This window comes from Arvicola amphibius, chromosome 6 (genome assembly GCF_903992535.2).
Source record: "Arvicola amphibius chromosome 6, mArvAmp1.2, whole genome shotgun sequence".
Classification (NCBI taxonomy): Eukaryota; Metazoa; Chordata; class Mammalia; order Rodentia; family Cricetidae; genus Arvicola; species Arvicola amphibius.
The window spans coordinates 6,347,819-6,364,909 of NC_052052.2; the positions used below are offsets into that span (position 1 = coordinate 6,347,819).

General features: G+C 50.8%; 1 protein-coding gene across 1 annotated transcript in view; it reads left to right on the forward strand.

The window, feature by feature from the left end:
* Positions 1-6,883: 6,883 nt before the first annotated feature.
* Positions 6,884-17,091, forward strand: part of Spsb1 (splA/ryanodine receptor domain and SOCS box containing 1) — a 63,053-nt gene continuing 52,845 nt past the window's right edge. The window contains exon 1 of the mRNA XM_038335317.1: positions 6,884-7,040. The gene's annotated coding sequence lies outside the window, so the exon portion shown is untranslated. The remainder of the gene's footprint in view (positions 7,041-17,091) is intronic.

Below are 17,091 nucleotides of genomic sequence, written 5' to 3' on the forward strand. Positions count from 1 at the left end.
CTGATTGAAGGGCTGAGCTCCCAAAGGGAGGAGAATGAAGGGCCAGCACCAGACAGCTGAGGGGTGAGGAGGGCGTGCATACTAGTTTCCTGCCAGGGCCAAAGGCAAAGATGTCTCAGGCTCTAGAAATATCCCTTCCTCGCCACTTCCAACCCCATGAATATTGACAGTTTGGGTTTCTTTAGCTTCATGACAAAACAGAGAAAATCACAGCATGTACTTCCTGGGAGGGCCCTGTGGGAGGATGCAGGTAACACGCGTAATTCCTGGAGGTGGTAAGCTTATAACAAATGTAGCTGGAAAGAGATTTGATGAATCTGGACATTTTAGTTACTCTTCTTCCATGCTGATCTTCTCTGGGAAGATTCAGGCCATCTTCAAGGAACATTCTAGAATGTTCTAGGCTGTGTGCAGAGGGTGGCAGATGCTTTGAGCTCTTGGTGTGAGGTAGAACCGGAGTTGACTCAGTTTCATCCTCCATTCTTTTCCTCTTGCTCCGTCCAACAAGCTCCCAGCATGCAGCAGGGTCTATGGCTCATGGCCAATAAATGTCAGTGCTGAGTGAATGAGGGAACTGATTCTTGTTAGGTGTGAAGATGGAAGAAAAATCCAGATCTGTGGGTCTGGGCTCATGATCAAGATATCTACCAAACACAGCAAACTCTGGTGGGGACTGGAGAGAGATCGAGTCCCTAGCTGCCAGAGGTGCCTTATCGTCTGGGGACAACAAAGTGGCTTTTCTAGATTCTTTATAGGGACCAGTGGTTCTCAACCTTCTTAATGCTGTGTTTAATACAGTTCTTCATGCTGTGGTGAGCCCCCAACCATAAAATTATTTTTGTTGCTACTTAATAACTGTAATTTTGCTAATGTTACAAATTGTAATGTAAATATCTGTGTTTTTCAATTGTCTTAAGGGGTCACTGTGAAAGGGTCATTTGGCCTCCACAGGGGTTGTGGCCCATAAGATAAGAAGCACTTATATAGTCTTAAAATTCTGAGCCAAAGTCCTGAATAGAGGTGTTCTTGCCCCAAGCTTCTAAGTAAAAGAAAAATAGACCATTGAACAAATACACCTAAAATGAGTCTTTTTTTTTTTTAAAAAAATGACTTAATAAAAAATGATACAGCTGGGTGGTGGTGGCACACGCCTTTAATCCCAGCACTCGGGAGACAGAGGCAGGTGGATCTCTGTGAGTTGGAGGCCAGCCTGGTCTACAAGAGCTAGTTCCAAACCTATAGAGAAACCCTGTCTCAAAAATAAATAAATAAATAAATATTTAAGAGAGAGAGAGAGAGAGAGAGAGAGAGAGAGAGAGAGAGGGAGAGGGAGAGGGAGAGAGAGAGGGTGTTGTCTATATGTCTGGGCACAATGGTTGAATGGTCGATCCTGGTGCCTTCAGAGGTCAGAATAAGGCATTAGTCCCTGAACCTAGAATTATGGATAGTCATGAGCCACCACTTGGGTGCTGCAGACCAAACCTGGTCTTAACCACTCAACTATCTCTCCAGTCCCATGAAATGAGTCTTCATTCTCTCCTACTGTCTGAATGATGCCACTTGCTCTGTGTATTTGTACACCTGTGTGTGTGTATGTGTGTGCGTGTATGTGTATGTGTTCAGGTGTGTGTAACTTGTGTGTTACAGAAGTCAACATTGTGTGTTATTTTAAATTTCTATTTTAGCCGGGCGGTGGTGGCGCACGCCTTTAATCCCAGCACTCGGGAGGCAGAGGCAGGCGGATCTCTGTGAGTTCGAGGCCAGCCTGGTCTACAAGAGCTAGTTCCAGGACAGGCTCTAAAAAAAAAGCTGCAGAGAAACCCTGTCTCGAAAAACAAAAAAAAAAAAAAAAAGAAAAAGAAAAAAAAATTCTATTTTATTTATTTATTGGCTTTTCGAGACAGGGTTTCTCCATGTAGCTTTTGGAGCCTGTCCTGGCACTAGCTCTTGTAGACCAGGCTGGCCTCGAACTCATGGAGATCTGCCTGCCTCTGCCTCCCCAGTGCTGGGATTAAAGGTGTGCGCCACCACCGCCTGGCCTTAAATCTCTATTTTATATTTTGAGGTGGGGTCTCTCACTGAACTCAGAACTCCTGTCTTTGCCTCTCCAGCTCTAGGGTACAGGTGTGCTACTATGGCCACTTTCTTACCAGGTCTTCATTTTACCAAATGATCCAGCTCCCCAGCCCTGAATGATCCCATTCCAACCTTTCCCACTTACATGGAAACTCTCTAAAGCCAAGGGCTTGGTCTGTTTTGTTTACCACTTACCAGTGTGCAGAACAGCACAAGAAGGTTCTGTGCAGGGCTGAGGTGAAAAAGTAATGGTCTTACCCAGTGTGCTGGATCTTGAAGTTACAATACTGGCCTGCCAGGTAAGGTGTGCCTACTGGCGCAATAGTGGCACCAAGCTTAGAGTAGTAACCACTGCTTTCTGTTTGGACCCGAGGCCTTTTCCTTAAGAGGGAACTCATTTCTGGTTCCATAAAAAACAAACGTTGCAATAACTGTTGTCCCAAGATTTTCCTAGAAGGGGTTAAACTCCTATTCCCACAACTGAGTTTAGGTTTCAGTTCTCAGAGAAGGGCAGAACAGGTGTCTTTCCCACAAAGGGCCATTTATCCACGATGCCCTTGTATTCAGGGACAAAGTCTGAGCCAGCCTCACAGTGTCTCAAGGACAAATCCAGCAGCCCCTTCTGAGTCACATCTGAACTTGCCCAATTTTGTGCAAGTATGTCCAAAAATGATAAGACTAAACCTCAGCCATTTAAAACTATATTAATATAACTCTGCTTGTTAACTAATCATATTTGAGATGACCTGACTGTTCCTGGAACACCCCTTAGCTGTGCTTAAAAAGAATCTGCATGACCCTCTCAGGGTTGTTGCCATTTTGTGCCAGTGAACAACCCCACATGCACGCTGGGATATTAATAAACGCTCTTTGCTCTTACATACTATTTGAGTCTGGGGTCTTCCTTCAGCATTTCCTTGGACCCTACACTCTATCCCCCATATCTTTAGGATTTTATGTAGCCCAAGCTGGCCTTGAACTCACTATGTAAAGGATTCAGACCTTGAACTTCAGATCTTCCTGCCTCTACCTTCCAAGTGCTGGGTTTACAGGTATTATGCCAGCAAGGCCAGGTTTATGTGATGCTAAGCACTCTACCAACTGAGCTGCATCCCAGTTTCACAGAATGACTGTTTCTCTATCAGCGCCTTCTCAGAATCTTAGGAACTCTTCAAACCTGGGTACCACCCAAAGCCTGGCATAGTTTAACGGATACTTCTCTGAATGTTTGATAGAGCTATATTGCAATCTCACATTCGGCCAGCAGGTGTCACTGTTCAATAACATGTGATGCTGCACCAGCACCGTGTTCAATCACATGTGGCACAACCACCATCCTCCGGACAAATGTAGGAAGGATGGACACACCAATTCATAAAAGTCACAAGGTCAAAATCTGTGAAAGAACCAATCTAGTTTTACTCTGTGAGAGAAAGCTTGGACTACGGGTGCCCATTAACCTACATTTATTTATGTGCCCCAGTGTTTGTTCTGTTTTGGTAGCTCTTGCCACTCTTCTGTGTCTTGGATTGCTCTCACAAATCCCTGGGAATCTCTAAACTCCTCAAAACCTTTTGATTCCATCCTGACACAATGCCCTGCACTCATATTTGTTAAATGAACACACACCTAGAGGAGGTGCCCCTCTGAACCCTGGAAAACACACATAGAACAGTTTTGTGGGTAACAAAGCTGAATCTCTTGGACTGAGTAAAGCGCCCCACAACTATGAAGACCTGGGTTCAAATCCCCAGCATCCATGCACAGTAGGCCGTGGTTGTGATCTTCTATAATCTCATTTTGACACTAATACTTCGAGATGGGGGGTAGAGACTGGAGAATCCCCAGAAGCTCTGGCAAAGGCCTGGCAGAAAGGAAGCCATTCTAAAGAGACACACTGTCTCTCAGTATGACTGTCAGACTATTGAAACAGTGGACCCCAGAGAAATGGGAATGTCCCCAGAAATCTCATGCTGACAGAAGGAAAGGACACCAGCCACGGGGGAACTTGTCTCCCAGAGGGATTTCTCACAGTTCCTAAGAACTCATCAGACCTCCCATGGGATGAGACTGAAGCCCTGGCAGTGATGGGTGGAGCCACGTTTTGACTGGGACAGCTTAGATGCTGTCCATATCCTTGGCTTCTGTCTCACCTCAGAGCCCCCAAAATGAACTTGTGGGATTTATAAGCTCTTTCTGTCCCTCTTCCCAGTGCAACCATGTGAATACATCTTCTTTTTCTGCTTCCCATGTTTAATTTGGCTCTGTTAATTGGCTTATTGAGGACAGGTGGCTGGCCTGATTTGAAACACAAGTTGTAACCCCAAGTTAGCCTGGTGTATGCAGAAGCAAGTAAAAGACCCTTGTCTCGGATGAGGTGGAAGGTGAGGGCCGATGCCTGAGGTTGTCCTGACCTCCACACGCATGCTGTGGTACATTGGTGCTCACATTTACATATACCAGCAAGCACCCAAAATTATCCTCAAAACAAACAATCCCCGTAGGTTTAGTATCTTGGTCATGAACACTCAGTGGGTGAAGGACAGAGTTGGAGTTTACCCTTGGCTACTCCTATTCCTAAGGACCTCAGAGAAGATGGGAGCCTATGGTCTTTTAAGAACAGCAGGATTCTTCCCTTCTGACTCCAGCTGTCCAAGACATCTCAAGCTAGACCTCGAATCATCATCAGAAAAAGCAAGTCTGTGCAGGTTTGTTCCCTAGTGATGCATTCTTATCATTTCCTCAAGATTAGAGAAGTGAGCAAACTCTATCACAGTGTCCGTGATACAAAGATGTGGAGTGGGCGTGGGAGGGCAGAACGTGGAATCTCTTCCCCGTGGATCACAGGCCTGACTCAGGCTTCAAGCATTTATCAGCTGACCTTCCGACGACGACGACGGCGTTTATCAGCTGGTGTTACACTATTGCAAGAACATGACTTTTCAGCAAACAATAGCATTACGCCCTGTTACTCCTCACAGTCCGGCCTTGAGGAGTCTGTAATAGCGCTGGCTCTGAGTCACGGGGGTCACTGCTACGTGACTTAGCATCTGACATCTAGCCTACCTTCCCGGTGTTCTGGGGCCAGGGGAAGAAGACTGTCAGTACCTAGGTACCCAACAGGATCGGAACTTAAGAGTTCAAGACTTTTGAGAACTCTTTCTTGGAGCCATTCTAATCATTTGAAATGTGCCCCCAGTCTGTCCTGGAAACTGTCCCCCAGGCAAAAGGCAAGTCCTGGAAGAATACTTTTGGGGAAACCTGAACGTGTGTGGGCCCCTGGTGTGCCGCTCTCCTCCCGTGCTGGAGGAGGTCTGTGGCTGCTGTGATCACTCCAGAATGCTACAAGTTTTCAATCTGTGAAAGGGCTAATGGGAGAAAGCCATTACGTCAGCCAAGTGCAAACACCCCTGAGGCACCGACAAGGCTGCCAGCCTATATAGCTGTGGACTTAAACCCATAGGGCCCCAGAGCGGCCACATTTCCCCCGCAGGCCCACCTTGTCCATAGCAGGTGGATGCATCTGTGTTTTCAAACAAAACTAAACTTATCTGCAGCATAATTCATCTGGCCCTTAGGGTTGCATCTTTACCGTGATTGAATAATGAGAGTGGCCACAGTATTTGTAGCACCTCCTCTGGCATTCCCTACCACCCACAGGTGAAAAGTGGGGAAATCTTAGGGGGATTTCGTCCACACAGGAATGTGAAATCCCCGTCACCTGTGACCACTCTCTTGCGCACAATGAGGGAAAGAAAGATTCCTTCCAGACTAGAGGTTCATAAAGGTGGAGACTGCCTGTCGCTCATGGGGTCCTAAGCTCGGGGTACTGTGGATGCCCATGTAACCAGCCCCTGGGGGTTTGGAAGTCTTGAGATGCCTGTCTGGCCGGATGGGTGCAGAAAGAGTGAGAACAGTCCAGCCGGATTATGAATTGACTCATATACTGCTCCTTTGCACATAGGCATTACAGAACCTTAAAACTCGGGAGTTTAGGGCAGTGGTGGCGCATGCCTTTAATCCCAGCACTTGGGAGGCAGAGGCAGGTAGATCTTTGTGAGTTCGAGGCCAGCATGGTCTACAAAGTGATTTCCAGGACAGCCAGGGTTACACAGAGAAACCAGCCTCTAAAAAACTTAATAATAAAAAACCCTCAAAACTCAAGAGTTCCAAACGAATTAAGCAAGGTTTTGCTCCTGTGATTATTGTTATAACCTCACCCTGCCAAACGTGCCCCCGCCCCCATGAATGAATCTCAACTCCCCAATGCTGGGCCTGGCACTACCGCAACCCTCCGCAGGCTTTCAGTTATTACAATCCCGGCTTCAGGCCCAGCCTTTCCCAAAAACTCCTCCAGAGGGATCGAAGCTGTTGCTGCAGACGCCAGGGCAGAGATGTCTGGCTGCAGCCTCCACCACCCAAGGGAGCCTCCGCAAGAGGGCGGGGGCGGGGGCTGCCGAACTCGCCCGCCCGCCGTCCCGCCCCGTCCCGCCTCTGCACCCTGTGCGCCCTGCGCTCTCGGGCGCCTCGCAGCGCTCAGCGCTGGGAAACCCACGACCTGGCCGGGAGAGTAGAGGGGCGTGGCGGGGAGAAGGGGCGGGGCACGGGGCGGGGGCCGGCATGGGCGTGGTTGGCAGAAGACGGGAGGGCGGGGGTAAAGGGTGTGACCCGAGGGAGGGCGTGGTGTAGGGGGACTCGACAAGGGGCGTGGTAGGGCGTACAAACCCCGCCCCTGGCACGTCCCTCTGTCCCCCCCCCCCCCCCCCCACTTTAGAGCGGTCGGTTGGTTTTTCTTCTCAGTGCACGAGTCGCGCTCGAGCGGCCCGCGCGCTTGCTGCAGGGACCAGCTCCAGGCGCTGGCGCCGGGGCCGCGGGAAGGAAGCGATTTCGCTCTCTGCAGCAGCGGGCGCGGCCCGGAGCCCCGCGACCATCCAGAGCTCCAGGGGCTGCGGCCTCTCTGCACGGTAGGTGGCGCGGGACACCGAAGACCGAGTGGGTGGGCTCGCGGTGGGCCTCTGGGACCCGGGGAGGAGGCAACGTGGGGACCGCCGCGCTGTGGGAACTGAGAGGGTGGGCGCGGGGCAGAGCGTGGGCATAGGGTGGGTACCCGGCGCGAAGCGCTGGCTCTGGAGCCCTGCTCGCCGTGGGTCCCTGGAGAGGGGCCGGGCGCCGCCCAGCGCGCTGCTGCCTGTGCTGCTGAGGGCGGCTCCTGGAGGCTCCAGGGTCCCACCTGCGGGGGCGGCACTGGGCGGGGGCCTCAGTGGAGCGGGGACTGTCGCGCCGTGGGATGAGCCGCGGCGGCTGCAGAACGGAAAGAAGCCTGGGGCGCGCGATAGTCTCTGGGCGCCCTAGGGTTCTGTTCTGGAGGCTGACTTTGGTTGCCCAAGTAGAGTGGACCCCTTTTGCACCGAGCATCGCGACCCTGCTGAGTTAGTTTCGCTTTTCCCGCCAGTCCGGGTTCTTATTTGCAGCGGTTACTACAGTCCCGGTCCCCCTCTTGATGCGGCCCCGTAGCTCCTCCTGGTGTCACTGCGCGCGGCGCCAGCCACCCCGGAGCCGCCGATGCTTCTCCCGGCAACCGAGGTTATGTCAGGAAATCGATGGAAACAGAGAAACAAGAGCAGCCTGAGTCGCTGGTGGAGCAGCGGGATGGATTGCCCCGCGCCTGCCGAGTGTGTAAAGAGTCGTTAGTTTCCAAGTTTACCAATGTGCGATGGCAAAGGCTCTGAATGTTCGTCAAATGGTGCCTTTAAAGATGCTGGCCGGCCAGGAAGTTGTGTGCTTTTGAGTATGGGCGTGTGTCCTTGTGTGTTTGTGTGAGTGTCTGTCATTGTATCCTTGTGAATATGTGTTTTCTAAGTGTTCTTGCGCGTTCACATATTTCTGTGGCATGAGCATGTGCTCTGTGTGTGTGTGTGTGTGTGTGTGTGTGTGTGTGTGTTTGCGCGCGCGCGCGCGCCATCTGGGGTAACCAGTGGGGCTGGCCATTGGCTCTCCAGGCTGTGGAGTGTGACCCCCTTGCTTGTTTGGTTCTGGTAAGTAGGGTATTGCTGGAGCGTTAGCTGGCACCCATCCAGGGAAGCCCCTGTGAGTGCCATCTGACCAGGGCTTGGGCTCTTCTTTCTCTCTTCCTCTCTTTTTCTCTGAAAGTAAACTGTGCAGTGTGGTGGTGAGCTGGCAGAGGCTGCTTCCTGAGTGAGTAATATTTAATTAAATACTCTAGTTAGTAGTATCAGAAGCTGCTCATGAGCTGAGTTCTAACAGGTGTTTATAGGAACAGTGCTGTCCCCCATGCGAAGGCTTGGTGTCCTTGAAGATGTGTGTGTGTGTGTGTGTGTGTGTGTGTGTGTGTGTGTACACTGAGGTAGGATGGCCTGGAGGGAGTTAGCTTTCTTCCTAATTGTTAGATCTGACGAGAGTAGACGGCTTTTGTAACTTCCATCCCTGGGAGGTAGAAATCATTATGCCAACATTCGTGGCGCAGACAGAAGGAATCATGGAGTCAGGAAAGCACTACATCACTTAGCGAATATCCAGCTAGACCAGCCCTTTCCCAGTGGAAGCCCAGTGAAGAGGTTGGGTGGCTTACCCAAAGTGTTACGGACCAAGCTCCAAGTCCTGTCCTGGCTGTTGTTGGTTAGTGTCCCCAGCACTGAGGTCATAGGCCAGGCAGCTGCAGAGTGATGGACTGGATTAGATCATTTGAACCATTTCTGCTCCCCCTCTTTCTGCAGGGAGCGCTTCTTCCAGTAGATGGAGGTTATCTGGATGGGAGGTGTGGAGTTGCTGAATCCAGAAACTTTACAAGTCTTTTTCTTACATAGCCTAGATCCCACTTAAATCAGCCAGACCAAGCCCTGGGGAGAAGCCGCAGCTGTTAGTCTCAGGAAGGAGTGGTCTTGCCTGGGGCCCTGGGTGAGGTCACCTAGGGGGTAAATGAGGCTGCCTGAGTGTGAGGTTGTGCCAGCCAGGGTGGACACACCCTTCAATGGGTTCTTCATGGCTACTGCATAAAACCTGGCCCCTCGGAATCAGTATAGATGTTGAATTCTCCTTGCTCCCAGGAGGTGCTGCTGCTCACGGAGATGTGGGTGCTCCCTCCTAGAACCTGCCATCTTCTTCCTGGGCGGATGAAGCTTGCAGGCAGAGGTGTCTTCACTTTAGCCAAGTCTTTGCTTCTCACTGGGTTCCGAGTTTAATCTAGGAATTTCACACCACTCCCTTTCAGAAACAGGGTGTGGCCGGTATGCGTGAATTGATTCATCCTTGTGTTATGGGTGTACAACGCGTGGCAGGTGTGCCTCAGTCTGTCTGGGAGTGAGCGCACAGGCCCTGCATTCACTGCAGGCCAGGTCAGTGAGCACAGAGCACACGGCTGTCTGTCATCTAGGGCTTTCAGTGCTCACCTTTCCCCCAATGGCATCCTCTCCATCGGAGAGCCTGAGTGATGCCCATGCTGCCAGGGCTCTGATACGAGCCTTTGTCTTTCTCTTGGTGGGCAGGCTTGAGCGATGTCCTGGTACTCTGATCCAAGCCTTTGACACATTAACTTGTCTATACTTCCTGGGAGCCCTGGACTGTGGGCTCTCCCTCCTTCTGTCCCTCTTTGCCCCAGCTGGCAGGTTATGTAGTCAAGATCTGTTTGCCATTGAATGGTGAAGTCAAAATTCCAATCCAGACTTTAGTCACCAGAATGGCGTCTCCCTCTTCTGCCTTTCCTGTCCCCTCAGCAAGTTTGTGTTAACTTTAAAAAGTTTTATTATTGCATGTTTATGTGTATATCGTGTGTGTGTGCGCATGCAGAGGTCAGAGAACAACCTTGGAGAATCTCTTCTCTCTACATTATGTAGGTGCTGGGGATCAAACTCAAGCTGTGAAGCCTGTGTAGCTAGCCTTGTCTGCTGAAACATCTTGACGGCCTTGTTAATTTTTTTAATGATTTTTTGTTGTTGTTGTTACAAAAAAATCCAGCCATGTATCAGTGGAAAGGAGAATATACTGAATAGGTCCCCACATTCCCTCACCAGTTTCAAGGACCACTACATGCACCTACATGGATGCCCGCATGAGCACATGCATGTATACATACATGTTGGGATATTCTGAAGCATAACTATGTTGTCAGTTTACCTGTAGCTACCTTTTAAAATGAACTTAAGGGGGAGAATTGGTTTTATAAGAGACTCTGTCACTCCTTATGAGGGTAAGATTTGGGCCGGTGTGCCGCCCGCACTTTGAAGGTGACGTTGACACTATCTATATTCTGGTCAAGAGGACTGCGCAGCCAGTCAGGGCCTCCAGCTTGGTGCCACTTTTCAGAGCTTCTGGGCAGCATCTTGCTTATTTAGCCTTGTAAATGTTCTGTGCGTTGCCTAATATTAAAAAGAATGAGTCGGAGGGTCATGAGGCAAACCACATCGGCTTAGGCTCCCTCGGCCTCCCTGAAGAGTTGGGCAAGAGAAGCCGCCGAGGCACAGCCCGGCTCTGCCTGCTGTGGAAGCCCAGGCCTTGTGCAATGCTGGTGCCAGGGGTCATGGTGGGCCCAGGCGTCAGGGTAAGAGAAATGATTTGTCAACAAATTCTGGACCAGACCTCAACCCAAGCTTAGCTCTTCAGCTGGCAGTGCCGTCCAGGGATGGAGGGGGTCTGGGAGCCTCCACTTCCCCATGCAGCGTCCAGGAAAAGAAGGGGAGTTCTGGGCCACCAGGGCTAAGTGTGGAGGAGATTGGGATGTGACCTCAAACTCAGAAAAGGACAGCAGTGTGGGGCTTCCGCGAGTTAAGGTTGGAGGGCCCTGCCCATGACAAGGTCTCCAGTCTGCCCCTCACTGTGAACCCTGCTTACCAGGTTACCTGAAGCTGCTGGCTATGTTTTAGGGCCACCTTGATGGGTAAAGTTACAGCTTTCTGAGTTACTTTTCTTGTTGCTAAGACAGAATACCGGACAAAAGCAGCTTAAAGAAAGGGTTATGTCATCATCTTGGGGAAGGTGTGGCACAGAAGCCTGAGGTGTCTGGTCCTGTGGTGGCCACAGTCAGAAAATAGGAGAGACGGTGCTGGGACTCAGCTCGCTTTATCGTATTTCATCAGCCCAGGAGCAGCCCAGACATTGCCACTCACAGTCAAGGTGGGTTTTCCGCCTCAGCTATACCTCTCTTGAAATACCCTCGCAGACACACCCAGAGGAGCGTCTCCTAGGTGAGCCTAAATCCCATTAAGTTGACCAGGAAAAACGAAATATCATAGCACCCCTATCTTGTGAGCGTCTGTGTCCGCTTCTCACCCCATCCCTAAGGAGCAAGGCTCTTGTCCTTTGGGTCACCTTACCTGTGCAAGGTGACCTGCCCTCCAGAACAACTTACGTCCACTGGAAAGAACCCACAAGCCTATGGGGACGGACTTTGTGGGTATGGGATCATGGTGGCAGGGGGCACAGAGTTGGGTCTGCTGAACTTATTGGTGCTGAGAGTCTTCATGTAGTATTGCAGTTCCGAGAGTTATGAAGGACGCTGACAGGTTTGGCTGGCTGGTTGGCTGAAACATGAAAAGCTGGCACTCTGTGTTGGAACAGCAGATGCCAAATCTCCCTGGGTTTAATGGAGGAAAGAGTCGGCAGCTGGGAAGATTGGAATTCCAGAGGGGCAGGCAGATCTCCCACTTAAACCTCACCACCCATCCTGGGAAGGTCCAGAAGATGAACTTCCCGCCAGTACTCTCGGAAATGGATTCGGGAGAAGAGATCCAGCACTCCTGAAGTGCTGGTTGCTCTTCTCAGGCCTTCCGTGGAACCCTGAGAACTCTGAGATCAGTGGGAGTAATCGGATGGGGCAGAAGGAGGCTGAGTGGTGGCTCTCACCCTCCAAAGACCAGGTGGGTATAATTAGTAATTACGGTAATGGAAGGCGGCGCAAAGCAGCAATCACAGGCGTCTGGCTCGTGCAGACTTATGGGGCTGGCGAGTTAATCACCATGTTCCTAGAAGTGAAATAGATGGGAAGCCTGCTGCATTCTTGACCGTGCAAGCAGAAAGCCTCTGGGGTGAGTGAACTGAAGACAGGCTCAAATCATAACAACGGAAGCGTGGCTCCTCCACTCGTTTCCAGCTTGAACCAGTTTTCAGGCCCTGAGCTCAATGACAGGGAGGCCAGGCCTACCTGAGTATACCCAGTATCACTCTCGAAAACTTATACTGTTAATCTTTTGGCCAGGCCTCCCGGAGGGCCTCTGAGCAGGATGGCTGTGCACTGGGAGAAAGGAACAGGGTACCCTGGGCCTCCTGGATGTTGCCGTAAGCTGACTTGAGTCCAGGAGACTGGAATTGTCATTGTGGTCCTCCCTTCCGACAGGGGCTGATGGAAGTCATGTGATTCATGGATTTTCAGTTTAGATCCAACTCAGAGGGTGCTGTGGGTCCCTGAACATATCCTGTGGTTATTTTTTTTCCCAACCCCAGAATGTAATTGGAGCAGAAAGTATAGCAGCTGGCAGAATCATCACAGTGACTCTCTGACCTGCGGAGTCAGGGCCTGCTACAGTGACCAAAGTCAAATGGAATCCTTCTAGATATGTGCCCGCCCAGGGAGATCATACATCAGAAGCAATGCCATCCCCTTTAGGGGGATTTCAGAGATGAGCACCCTCATCAAGAGTTTGAGAGGTGCCAAGGGTGACGGTCTCTCCACCCAGATCCCCATTCAACTCAACAAAGGACACACAGCCTATGCAAAACACATATGGGTCTCAGAGAATAATACTGCCCACTATTAACTGGACCAAGTGTCGACTCCAGCTCAGCTGCCATTACACATGTGGCTTTCTTGTTTAAGCAAATGCACACATCTGGTACCTGGTATATAGCTATTGACCTGGCAAATGCCTTTTTCTCTAGACCGGTCCATAAGACCTTCCAGACCTTTCAGCGGGCAAGGCCAGTAATACAATGCGTGGTTCCACCGGAGGGGCAGTCAGCTCTCCTGTGCTGTGGCACAGTTTCATTCCCGGGAACAGTCCTGCTTGCCTTTCCCTTCTACCATACACCCCACGTGGTAATGGTCTTGATAATATGATGCTGGTTGGATTGACAGAGCAAGAGGTGAAAACCACCCCGGATTACTGGTAAGACAGCTTCATGACAGATGTTGGAAATAAGACCTACTGAAGTTTAGGGGCCTGTTGCATCAATGAAGTTGGTGTGAGTTAGTGGTTTGAGGCATGCCGGAACACCCCTTCCTAGGCAAAGAATAAGTTGTTGTGCCTGGCCCTGTCTCCAACCCAGAAAGGAGCATAATGCTAGCAAGCAGACAAAAGTTTTGGACTTTGGAGATAGTACATTCCTCGGTTGGGTGTGTTACTCTGGCCCATCTATTGAGGGACTCTTCAAGCTGCTGGATTTGAGCAGGACCAGACTGGGAGAAGGCTCTGCTACAGATCCAGGCTCCCCCACTGACTGCTTTTGTGTTTGGGCTGCATGATGCAGAAGCTCCAGCGACCCTTGAGGTGTGGTGGTAGGTAAGAATGCTATTTGGAGCCCTTGGCAGCGCCACATGTGAATCACTGCACAAGTGTTTGGGATTTTGGAGCATGGCCCAGCTGCTATCCCCAAATAACTACTCTCCTTTTGAGCATCCCTTGGCATGCCGCTGGGTCTTACTGGAAAGCGAACCTTTGACCATGGGCCACCACTCTGTCATTTGATCGGAGCCACGCATATGAACTGGTGTTATTAGACCGCCCTAAGCCATCATGATGGATGTGTACATGGGAGCAATCTGTGATCCAGCAAAAGGTATTTATATGAACCTGAGCGGTGCCTGAAGGCTCAAGTGTGTGTCTGAGTAGACAGAAGGCATGTAGCTAGATATATGTGTCCCTAGTAAATGGCCCCTAAAAGATGATCTCAGTAAAGGGGATGTTAGTGTTCAAGTGGACAAGGATGATTTGTTTTGAAGATAACTGGCCAGCTTCTTTCCCTAGACCAATGTTTTGAAGCTAACTAGCCAGCTTCTTTCCTATTGCCCAATGGTGTCCTAAAGTAGCCATGGTACCAGAGAAGAACGCTGTGTGAGAAACAGAGAGACTGACGCTTGGGAATTATGTATGTAACATGCATTCATGGTTTGTTTCTGTCTGGTGAAAGGGGCTGACAGCTCCTGAGGAATGACATGTGAGGTTGACCACTAGCTCTGCATGCACAGACATGCATGCATGCACACATCCATCCATGAAAGTGCACACACACACACACACACACACACACACACACACACACGAACACACACAGCGTCTGGTGAGGAGGCTGGAGCTGGAAGGTCAGGGGAGGTAGCTGTCTAACCCAGACCTGCCAGTTGGGAGGTGAGCTGGCAGCACTCCTGGGGTACAGTGGGCAGACTTTGGGAGCTCATTGGACATGGAATGTTAAAGAAGGCTGAAGGACTATAGGTGTTTCTGAGAAACCCAGCTAATTAGGTCATAGCGGATCCAGACCCTAGAGCGAGGTCTAGAGACTAGGTCCGCGGAGGCCCTTTTGTCCTGTCCTGGTGAATGTGGCCCGAGTAGACCTGTCCAGATAGACAGGAAGACTTGGGGTTAGAGAGAGGCCTGGACTAGCAGCTAGGTACCAGGGCTTCTTTGTAAGGAGGTTTCTCTGCAAACAGATTGCATGGCATGAGGTGAGATGCCGTGGGGAGATGGAACCATGTTGGGCATCTTCTTCCAGAACTGGGCAGACCTGTGGTGGCTTCTCAAGCTGAGTGTTCCCTCCGGGTGCTCCTACCTGGTACTCCATGTCTGGGGAGTGACCACCCTTGAACATAAGCAGGTACTTGCTACCTGATGTGTGTCGGGGCCTCTAAGATGAGTATCAGAGTGTCCAAGAACCCTCTGGAAAGCCTTTCTGTTTATGGTTTTATGCTTGTTCCCATTTTTAAAATTTCGAGAGAAAACTCTAAAATGGACGGTCTTAATATTTCTTCTTTCTAGTCTTGGGGACTGAACCCAGAGCCTTGTGCATGCTGGGGAAAAGCTCTACCACTGAGCCACACTTTCAGCCCCTGGGTTTTTGAGACAGAGTCTTGTTTTAGCTTAGATTGACCTGGAACTTGTGATCCTCCAGCCTGTGCCACGATGCTCAGTTAGTATGATGTAGAAATAGAAACCAAGTCTTTGTGCATGCTGGACCAGTACTCTACCAGCCCTGCTACGTCTCCAGCCAGGGGGAAGGTGGCTTTATGGTTCGCAAGTCTGAGTGCCAGAGAGATATGGCTCTGACTTCTTGGTCTTTAAGCGCCTCTCCAGTCTGGTCCTGGAACGAGAGGAATAACACCAGTCACAGCCCAGCCTCCATTCCCAGGTCTCTGGACTGTGGTCAACACTCTGGCCTCTGCCTCCTAACTTCTTTTACCGTCCTAACCCCCCTAAGCCTGATCCAGCACACTTGTTACTAGACCTGCTCAGCAGAGGTCACCAATGACCTGTCCCCATGACCCACACACTCGGGGGTACCCTTGCCCTTCCCTGTGTTAGGGCTTCCTGGCCCCTCCTTGGGTCTCTCCTGCTGCCACCAGACCCTGTTTGCATCACTGCTGCCTGGCATCTCTCCCCGCCTGAGACCTTCTTGTTCATCAACTGGCTTTTGGCTGCTGCGACAACTATGTGTGAGAAACAACCCAGGAGACAGATGGGTTTGGGGCTGGTGGCTTCAGACTTTGTAGTCCATGGTCACTCAGCTCTGCTGCTTCTGGGCCTGTGTGAATCTGCACCTCTCATGAGCAGTAGGGCATCTGCCGAGCGAAAGTGCACACCTCACAGCCGCTGGGAAGTGCAGAGACTGGCGTGTGGACGGCTACATCATCCTCTCTCCGTTTCTTCCTGACAGCTTCTTGCATTCTTTCCCTACTCAGTCCGGTGTTCAGTGTGGGCTGTCTGAAGTCCCGGATTCTCTAGAGATGGTTCTGCAGTCGTCAGAATCCTTGTCAGGTGCCTCTGCCGGGCTCTGTGCTTGCCTCCCTCCAATGGCCCTGGGAGGTGGATACTGCTACCCTGTTTATGAGTGAGAAGAATGAAGTACAGAGATGTTCCCTGAGCTGTGGACAGCTTCCAGGTGCCTGGTGGACCCCAGGGATATGTGGAGCCCAGACACGTGCCCATGAGGAGGGTTCCTGCCAGGCTGGGGAGTTTTCTTGGTTGGCACAGGGAAGCTGGCCCTCATGGAGAAGTCTTAGAAGTGGCTGCATTACTGTATAGCAAGGGTGGCATCATCTGCCAGGCTCAGGTCGTTTGTGGGTTCAGGGTGCCCTTATACCCGTCTTTCACCATCTCACCTCAAGTTGTTTCTGAGGTGTGTTGATTGATGGAGTTTTTTTTTTTTCTCAACTTGCCTGTTTACCTTGCATATAAAATAAAATACAGTAAGTGGGGATCCTGGACAGTGTCTCTCAGAAGACCCAAATTCAAATCCCTGATCCTTCCAACTGGCTGACTTCCCGAGTCAGGTCATCCATGCCCCCTTGGCAGCGCTGCCGTCTGCCAACCAAGGCGTAGGTGTCTAGCTCTGTTGCCTTCCCTCTGTGGGGTCTGTGATGATAAGATACTCCTGCAGCTGTTGTGGGCAGCCACAGAGGAAACCAGCCGTCAGAGGGGTTCGTCCGTTAGGGGATCACAGAAAGCCTGCAGACCCAAAACTAGCACAGGAGTCAGCGAGTGCTAGACTTTGTGAGGATTGAGCCCTACCTGTCCTTTGCTCTGTGAAAGCCTTCAGGGGTTCCTGAATGAGCCCTGTAGACAGGCAGAAAGCCCACAGAAATGGAGTCATGTTGCTTGAGTCCTCTGCAAAGGAGGGAGACCTTCGTATGCTTTCCAGATCCCAAGCTCTTCTCAGTTCGGTGATTTTAGGGCTCGTGAGAACGGTTGGCTGTGTTTGTCTGGGATACATGGAAATGGGGGAGGGGAGAGCTTCCTAAAGACACGCAGGAGTGCTCAGTTTATGGTAATTACCTATAAGTTATATGTATGTGTCAGG